General features: G+C 46.4%; 1 pseudogene; it reads right to left on the reverse strand.

The window, feature by feature from the left end:
* Positions 1-508: 508 nt before the first annotated feature.
* LOC139377361 (aquaporin-4-like) lies at positions 509-7209 on the reverse strand (annotated as a pseudogene).
* Positions 7210-8736: the final 1527 nt, after the last annotated feature.

Here is an 8736-nt window from a genome sequence, read left to right on the forward strand (position 1 = left end):
CTCATATACAATTTGTGACACTAATTCCCCCAAAAATAAGCCTGCCGTTTTGTCTCCAGTTACCAAATTCAGTGTGATGACCCATTGTAAATGGTTGACCTGGACATTTTTCCCTGACAGAAATCCCTGAAGTATAGTCTATTGTTATCATCCTGCAGTGTAGTAGAGTGCCACAAGAAAACAAATCTAGGCCAGAAGATGATGGGACAAGATTGCAGAGATCAATAGATTTCATATGATATGGGTAATTGGTTGGAGTAGAGTGCAAAGTTTTATATTATCAGTTACCTCACAAATGTTGAGGAAGGCTCACCTCCATGTACACGAACACATCTACATTGCGAGGACATGCAGCAATCATATTCTGCCTGAGAAGTGAGTTGTGTGGGTTAAGGCATGGGGGCTTCGAGTAGGGGGCTGCAGTGGTGGAGGACCCTGACTGAAAGTGTCTCTCTCTGGATCTCCCCCTGCTCTACAGGTTGGTCTCCCTCTTCCGTGCCTGTGGTAGTCATACGGATGACAGCACCTCGCTTGTCAAGTCCCGGAAAATATCCTTATTTTCCTCCTTCTCCAGGTCGATGTGGTGGTTGGACGGTGGCTTGGTGATCAGGTCATCTGGTTCCCCTTGGTACACGCCGTTGCCCTCCACCTCCCTGTACTTCCTCGATGCTGGATCCTTCTGGAAGACGTCCCGCAGCATCCTCTTCAGCTCAGGGTCCGGGCAGAACAGGTATTCATAGAGGGCAGCCGCCATGATGCCACCCAGGATTGGACCAACCCAGTACACCTGCAATACAGATAAAAGTCAAACCCAGTTCAGACAAATATGAACCCATTACCACAGCGGAGGTTACCCCATTCTGACAGAGCTGCCATGCATTATTAGACTAGATGTCTTGTCATGTCTGTAAAGGTGCAACAGTCGTTGTTCATGGGCATCCTCAGTGGAGCCAGGTACCTTTTTTGGGTTCTGCCAAGTCAACCATGTTGTTCTCAAAAGACCGCAAACACCCGTCAGATAATGACACCACTCTCAGTGAGAAGACCTATCCTAATTATATCCAAGACCCAGACCCTCCTCCCCTACACACACACACACACCAAGCAGTTCCACTGTGCCTTGCTGAGTCAGTATGAACAGCTCCGTGAGAATTATTCAAAATGTCCATAGTCCTGTAGCTGTAGCCCCCTCCAGTGCCCCCCATACTACTTTAGCCCCCCTTGCTCATGGAGAACAGAGACAACCTGAACACTTATCACAAAATCACATCTAAACACATATCTGACCCTATATTTTAAGCAAAGAGTTTACCTTTCAACTGTTTAATGAATGATATACACTGAGTGTCCAAAACATAAGGAACATCTTCCTAATATTGAGTTGCACCCCCGTTTGTCCTCAGAAGAGCCTCAATTCACTGGGGCATGGACTATAAGGTGCCAGAAGAGTTCCACAGGGATACTGGCCCATGTTGACTCCAATGCTTCCCACACTTGTGTCAAGTTGGCTGGAGAACCATTCTTGATGCACATGGGAAACCGTACCCCCTTCAAAGGCACTTAAATATTTTGTCTTGCCCATTCCCCCTCTGAATGGCACACATACAAAAAAGTCATTCTTTCACCTGTCTCCTCCCCTTCATCTACACTGATTTTAAGTGGATTCAACATGTGACATCAATAAGGGATCATAGCTTTCATCTGGATTCACCTGGTCAGTCTGTCATAGTGTTTGGTACACTCAGTGTATGATCAACAATGCTTCACAACATGGCAGGTCAGTTTTAACCATTTGAGATATGGTTTCAACACATGAAACAGATGTGTCCCTCATATTGGCAAATAGAAACCAATGTCTTAGATATGGACTACATGGCTTAGATATTCCCCCTTCACCGACAACTGTGTAGGAGTATAGCCCTTTGAGGGCAAGAAGGCGGCAGCAGTTTCTATCTTACCCAGTGGTTTTCAAAATTCATGGTGGCGACTGCAGGCCCAAAGGAGCGAGCGGGGTTCATACTGGCTCCTGTGTATGGGATCTAGAACACAAAGCATGGCATAGAGGTTTTAACATGCGAGCACTGTAGAGGGAGAGAGAGAGAGACATGGAGCAAGACCTAGCCAGAGCTGACACAACACCTACAGTAGTGGATTGTTCCACTTGAATACATGATAATGATACAATGAAAGTATATATCATCATGGGGAAATGTATGCTGGTATTCCATAGATATACAGTAAATGGTACTAGTTAGCACTGATTGGCATCTAGTGGCATGTAGGCAGCATATTGAAGTCAAGCTTTGCTATGACTAGAGGTAGGTAGCATGTCGTTTGCAGGACAATTACTGGGGTTTAGGTAGGTCCCTGATGATTGGTTGGCATGGAGGAGGATGCACACGTGAGATATGAACTAACTGTGAACTAATGCACTATATTGTACTATTCTACCATTATGATGATTTAAAGAACAAACTACATCACCAATCTACATCAATGCCCTGTTTACATTTTCTTCCATAGTTGGTATTGAATTAAATATACTGTAATGTCTGACTCTTGAGGCCTTCAGGTTTGCTATAATCCTAGAGCTCTAAACACTACAACATGTGGCCTGGCCCCTAATTGACCTAACTCAAGTTAGAGATAGAATCCCACTCACCGCGAACAGATGGCCGACGGTTACAGCGACTACAATGGCGAGGCCAACCAAGCCGTTAAGGTCAGAGCGTTTGGGGTCGCAGGTGGCGAACACGGTGAAGACCAGCTCGAAGGTGATCAGGAGCTCCACCAACAGGGCTTGGCCCATGTTGAGCTTAGGGTTCACCTGGGAAACGAGAGTAAGAGTTAGCCACAGTCGGTGCGTCTTCGTCTATGAATGAACAACACTTTATGGCATCAATCCATACCAGACCTGGGTTCAACTAGTATTCACAATATTTTCAAATACTTTAGCTGTGCTTGATTGACCTTGCCTGATGGAATAGTCCCAAACTAGTCCATAGGTGTCAACTCTGACTGTTGCTAGCTAGATTCTCTGATTTTAAGGCTAAACTATATGTGTTACCAGAGTCACTCCAAGGCCCCCTCTGACAGACACTGGTGTCACCAGGTAGAGGAGCCCTGCCCCAGTGATCGCCCCCAGGCACAGCCAGGTAGAAGACACCCTTGGCCAGGCTCAGCTTCCTGGTCACCACCATGGCTGCTGTGACCGCCGGGTTGACGTGACTGCCACTGACGTGTCCGAAGCATTGCACCATGGTGGCGATGGCCAGGCCAAAGCACAGCGAGATGAGGACCAGGTCTGCGGGGGGAGGGTTGTCCGACTCGGATGCCCAGTTGATGGTGGAGCCCAGGCTGAGGAGGACGAAGATCAGGGAAGCTAGGTACTCGGCTGACACAGCTCTCCAGAAGTCCTTGGTCCAGATTCCTTTGAATGCCACCATGATGGGATGCTGGTTACACGCTGACAGGCAACTCCTGGTAAAATAATAATGAATTCATAAATGAAATGATTATCCCAGTTTAGTTATTCTCCATCTGTCTGTGTGCCGGGAAATTCACTGAACCCTTCCAGGAAAGGGAACTTGCTGCTGGGCACAACATTTAAAACTCTAGGGAATTGAGTCAGTGGCTTCCCATAACACACTGTGCCAGACAGCAGAGCGAACACTATGCTAAGGACATACAGTAGAGGGATGCACTATGCCATTTTGCAATCAATGAGTTTATAATAGGCTACATACAAATGGTATATATAATTCAACAATGTAATACTTTCAAAGAGAGAGAGAGAGAGAGAGTGACTGACTGGAGAGAGTGTCTGACTGACTGACTGAAGAGAGAGAGAGAGTGACTGACTGGAGAGAGTGTCTGACTGACTGACTGACTGCAGAGAGAGAGTGTCTTACTGACTGACTGAAGAGAGAGAGTGTCTTACTGACTGACTGAAGAGAGAGAGTGTCTTACTGACTGACTGACTGGAGAGAGAGAGTGTCTTACTGACTGACTGAAGAGAGAGAGTGTCTTACTGACTGACTGACTGGAGAGAGAGAGTGACTGACTGACTGACTGACTGACTGGAGAGAGAGAGTGTCTGACTGACTGACTGGAGAGAGAGTGTCTTACTGACTGACTGACTGACTGACTGGAGAGAGAGAGTGTCTGACTGACTGACTGGAGAGAGAGAGTGACTGACTGACTGACTGGACTGGAGAGAGAGTGTCTGTCTGACTGACTGACTGGAGAGAGAGAGTGTCTGACTGACTGACTGGAGAGAGAGAGTGTCTGACTGACTGGAGAGAGAGAGTGTCTGACTGACTGACTGGAGAGAGAGAGTGTCTGACTGACTGACTGAGAGAGAGAGTGTCTGACTGACTGACTGGAGAGAGAGTGTCTGACTGACTGACTGACTGGAGAGAGAGTGTCTGACTGACTGACTGGAGAGAGAGAGTGTCTGACTGGCTGACTGGAGAGAGAGAGTGGCTGACTGACTGGAGAGAGAGTGTGTCTGACTAACTGGAGAGAGAGTGTGTCTGACTGACTGACTGGAGAGAGAGTGTGTCTGACTGACTGACTGACTGACTGGAGAGAGAGTGTGTCTGACTGACTGGAGAGAGAGTGTGTCTGACTGACTGACTGGAGAGAGAGTGTCTGACTGACTGACTGGAGAGAGAGTGTGTCTGACTGACTGACTGGAGAGAGAGAGTGACTGACTGACTGACTGACTGGAGAGAGAGAGTGTCTGACTGACTGCCTGACTAGAGAGAGAGAGAGAGAGAGAGAGAGAGAGAGAGAGAGAGAGAGAGAGAGAGAGAGAGAGAGAGAGAGAGAGAGAGAGAGAGAGAGAGAGAGAGAGAGAGAGAGAGAGAGAGAGAGAGAGAGAGAGAGAGAGAGAGAGAGAGAGAGAGAGAGAGAGAGAGAGAGAGAGAGAGAGAGAGAGAGAGAGAGAGAGAGAGAGAGAGAGAGAGAGACTGCCTGACTGGAGAGAGAGATTGTCTGACTGACTGACTGACTGGAGAGAGAGAGAGAGTGACTGACTGACTGGAGAGAGAGAGTGTCTGACTCACTGACTGACTGGAGAGAGTGAGTTTCTGACTGACTGACTGGAGAGAGTGAGTGTCTGACTGACTGCCTGACTGGAGAGAGAGAGAGAGAGAGAGAGAGTGACTGACTGACTGGAGAGAGAGAGAGAGAGAGAGAGAGAGTGACTGACTGACTGACTGGAGAGAGAGAGTGTCTGACTCACTGACTGACTGGAGAGAGTGAGTTTCTGACTGACTGACTGGAGAGAGAGTGTCTGACTGACTGACTGGAGAGAGAGTGTCTGACTGACTGACTGACTGACTGGAGACAGAGAGTGTCTGACTGGAGAGAGAGTGTCTGACTGACTGACTGGAGAGAGAGAGTGACTGACTGACTGACTGACTGGAGAGAGAGTGTCTGTCTGACTGACTGACTGGAGAGAGAGTGTCTGACTGACTGACTGGAGAGAGTGTCTGACTGACTGACTGGAGAGAGTGTCTGACTGACTGACTGGAGAGAGAGAGTGACTGACTGACTGACTGACTGACTGACTGGAGAGAGTGTCTGACTGACTGACTGACTGACTGACTGGAGAGAGTGTCTGACTGACTGACTGGAGAGAGAGTGTCTGTCTGACTGACTGACTGGAGAGAGAGTGTCTGTCTGACTGACCCTGGAGAGAGAGAGAGTGTCTGACTGACTGACTGACTGGAGAGAGAGTGTCTGTCTGACTGACCCTGGAGAGAGAGAGAGAGGGAGTGTCTGACTGACTGACTGACTGGAGAGAGAGAGTGTCTGACTGACTGACTGGAGAGAGTGTCTGACTGACTGAAGAGAGAGAGAGAGTGTCTGACTGACTGACTGACTGACTGACTATCTAGAGAGAGGGAGTGTCTGACTGACTGACTGGAGAGAGTGTCTGACTGACTGAAGAGAGAGAGAGAGTGTCTGACTGACTGACTATCTAGAGAGAGGGAGTGTCTGACTGACTGACTGGGGAGAGAGAGACTGACTGACTGACTGGAGAGCGAGAGAGTGTCTGACTGACTGGAGAGAGAGAGACTGACTGACTGACTGCAGAGAGAGTGTCTGACTGACTGACTGGGGAGAGAGAGAGTGTCTGACTGACTGACTGGGGAGAGAGAGAGTGTCTGACTGACTGACTGGAGAGTGAGAGAGTGTCTGACTGACTCGGGAGAGCGAGAGAGTGTCTGACTGACTCGGGAGAGCGAGAGAGTGTCTGACTGACTGACTGGAGAGTGAGAGAGTGTCTGACTGACTCGGGAGAGCGAGAGAGTGTCTGACTGACTCGGGAGAGCGAGAGAGTGTCTGACTGACTTCGGACAGAGTGTCTGACTGACTGACTGGAGAGAGCGTGACTGACTGACTGACTGACTGGGGAGAGAGTGTCTGACGAGAGTGTCTGACTGACTGACTGACTGGAGAGAGCGAGTGTCTGACTGACTGGAGAGAGAGAGTGTCTGACTGACTGACTGGAGAGAGTGTCTGACTGACTGACTGGAGAGAGAGAGTCTGTCTGACTGACACTGGAGAGAGAGTGTCTGTCTGACTGACACTGGAGAGAGAGGGTGTGACTGACTGCAGAGAGAGTGTCTGACTGACTGACTGTTGGAAGTTGCAATATGTCACATCCTTGACATCTAGAATATCTAAACCCAGTGACCCAATCAATGCCTAACCAGAACTTATTTAGTTATCATATTTCAGATGATCAAACATTTGAACAAGTTGCATACAGTATTTCATAAATAACAAATGCATTTATGGAAACATGTTTTTATGGTTCAGAAATATGAATGGTCTGAAGATCTATCAACTTGTTTAAAAGCTTGTATTCAGTATTTAATTTCTTTGAGTGTTATTTAAAACAGCATGCATTAACAAGGCAGGTTTGCATTGTATCCAATGGAGGTATTATTTCTCTCAAATTATTTCTTTAGAACTTACCATAAACAAATACAAGATCTCCCACTCTCCTCTATTGCTTGTGCTTTCTCTTCACTCATTCTGCAACAATCTGATTGATTGAGAGAAATGTCTCTGTACTGCACACAATAAAGAACAATCAAATGTATTAAGTCCCAAAATGTCTACTTACAGACGTGCCGCAGCTGGCTGGTAATGACAGAGTGCTAGAGTGGAGGAGAAAGTCGTTGTGGGTCTGTCAGATAAAAAATAATCCACGCCTTGTGCTGGGATCGCTTCAAGGAGCTTTATTGCATTAGTAACGGGGCACCACCCACAGGAGAGGATGAACCCCTTTCCAGGACACGACACACTGTCGTCACATACATATGCGCGCAACTCTTGGCTGCAGTAAGAAAGCCATCGCCATCTGCGTCCATTCAACATAGCCTAGATGTGTAGAGGTAATATAAACAAAAAATAACTTTTTGGGGTTCTCATCAATGATGTTTTTGATTTTTGCTTGAACCGTCGCTAAGATTATATTTGGTTGTGATCTTTGCAAGCAAACCATTTTGGATGCAGCAGTTAGCTAGATTGCTTATTAGCAAGATTGCTTGTTAGCTAGATTGCTTGTTAGCTAGATTGCTTGTTAGCTAGAATGCTCAATGACATCGGCTGTAACAAAAGCTAGCCAAAGAGCCACTTAACTGGTTGAAGTTTAAATGTTTTTGACGTATAATGCAGTTGATTTGCGATGATGACACACATTATATTAAAACTTCTTAGGGATCAAATCCCTTTAGCGGGATCGATTTGACAACATCCAAATTCAAATTAAATGACTATAAATATTAAACTTTCATGACATCACACATGCAATACACCAAATTAAAGCGACACTTGTTAATCCAGCCAACATGTCAGATTTCAAAATACTTATTATTTTACCAGGTAAATTGACTGAGAAAACATTCTCATTTGCAGCAACAACCTGGGAAATAGTTACAGGGGAGAGGAGGGGGATGAATGAGCCAATTGTAAACTGGGGATTATTAGGTGACCGTGATGGTTTGATGGCCAGATTGGGAATTTAGCCAGGACACCGGGGTTAACACCCCTACAATAAATCCCATGGGATCTTTAATGACCACAGAGAGTCAGGACACCCGTTTAATGTCCCATCCAAAAGACGACACCCTACACAGGGCAGTGTGTAGGGGCATTGGGATATTTTTTATACCAGAGGAAAGAGTCCCTCCTACTGGCACTCCAACACCACTTCCAGCAGCATCTGGTCTCCCATCCAGGGAATGACCAGGACCAACCTTGCTTAGCTTCAGAAGCAAGCCAGCAGTGGTATGCAGGGTGGTATGCTGCTGGTTAAATCAAACCATGCTATTATCTAAGGACATCACCCAAACAAACAAAGACAGACAATCATAATTCAACCAGCCAGGCGTGACAGGAAACTCAGAAATAAAGATATAATTCATGCCTTACCTTTGACAAGCTTCTTCTGTTGACACTCCAATATGTCCCTTAAACATCAAAAATGTTCCTTTTGTTCGATTAATTCCGTCATTATATATCCAAAATGTCCATTTATTTGGCGCGTTTGATCCAGAAAAACACCGGTTCCAACTCGCGCAACAAGACTACAAATTATGGATATTAAACATCTTATATTGTTTAAAAGCATGCATTTTTGTGAATTTACAATAAGCTTTATAGCGAAAGCATGCCATGCGATTGTTTGAGGATGACACCCCACATCAAACTATT

Source organism: Oncorhynchus clarkii, chromosome 20 (assembly GCF_045791955.1).
Source record: "Oncorhynchus clarkii lewisi isolate Uvic-CL-2024 chromosome 20, UVic_Ocla_1.0, whole genome shotgun sequence".
NCBI lineage: Eukaryota > Metazoa > Chordata > Actinopteri > Salmoniformes > Salmonidae > Oncorhynchus > Oncorhynchus clarkii.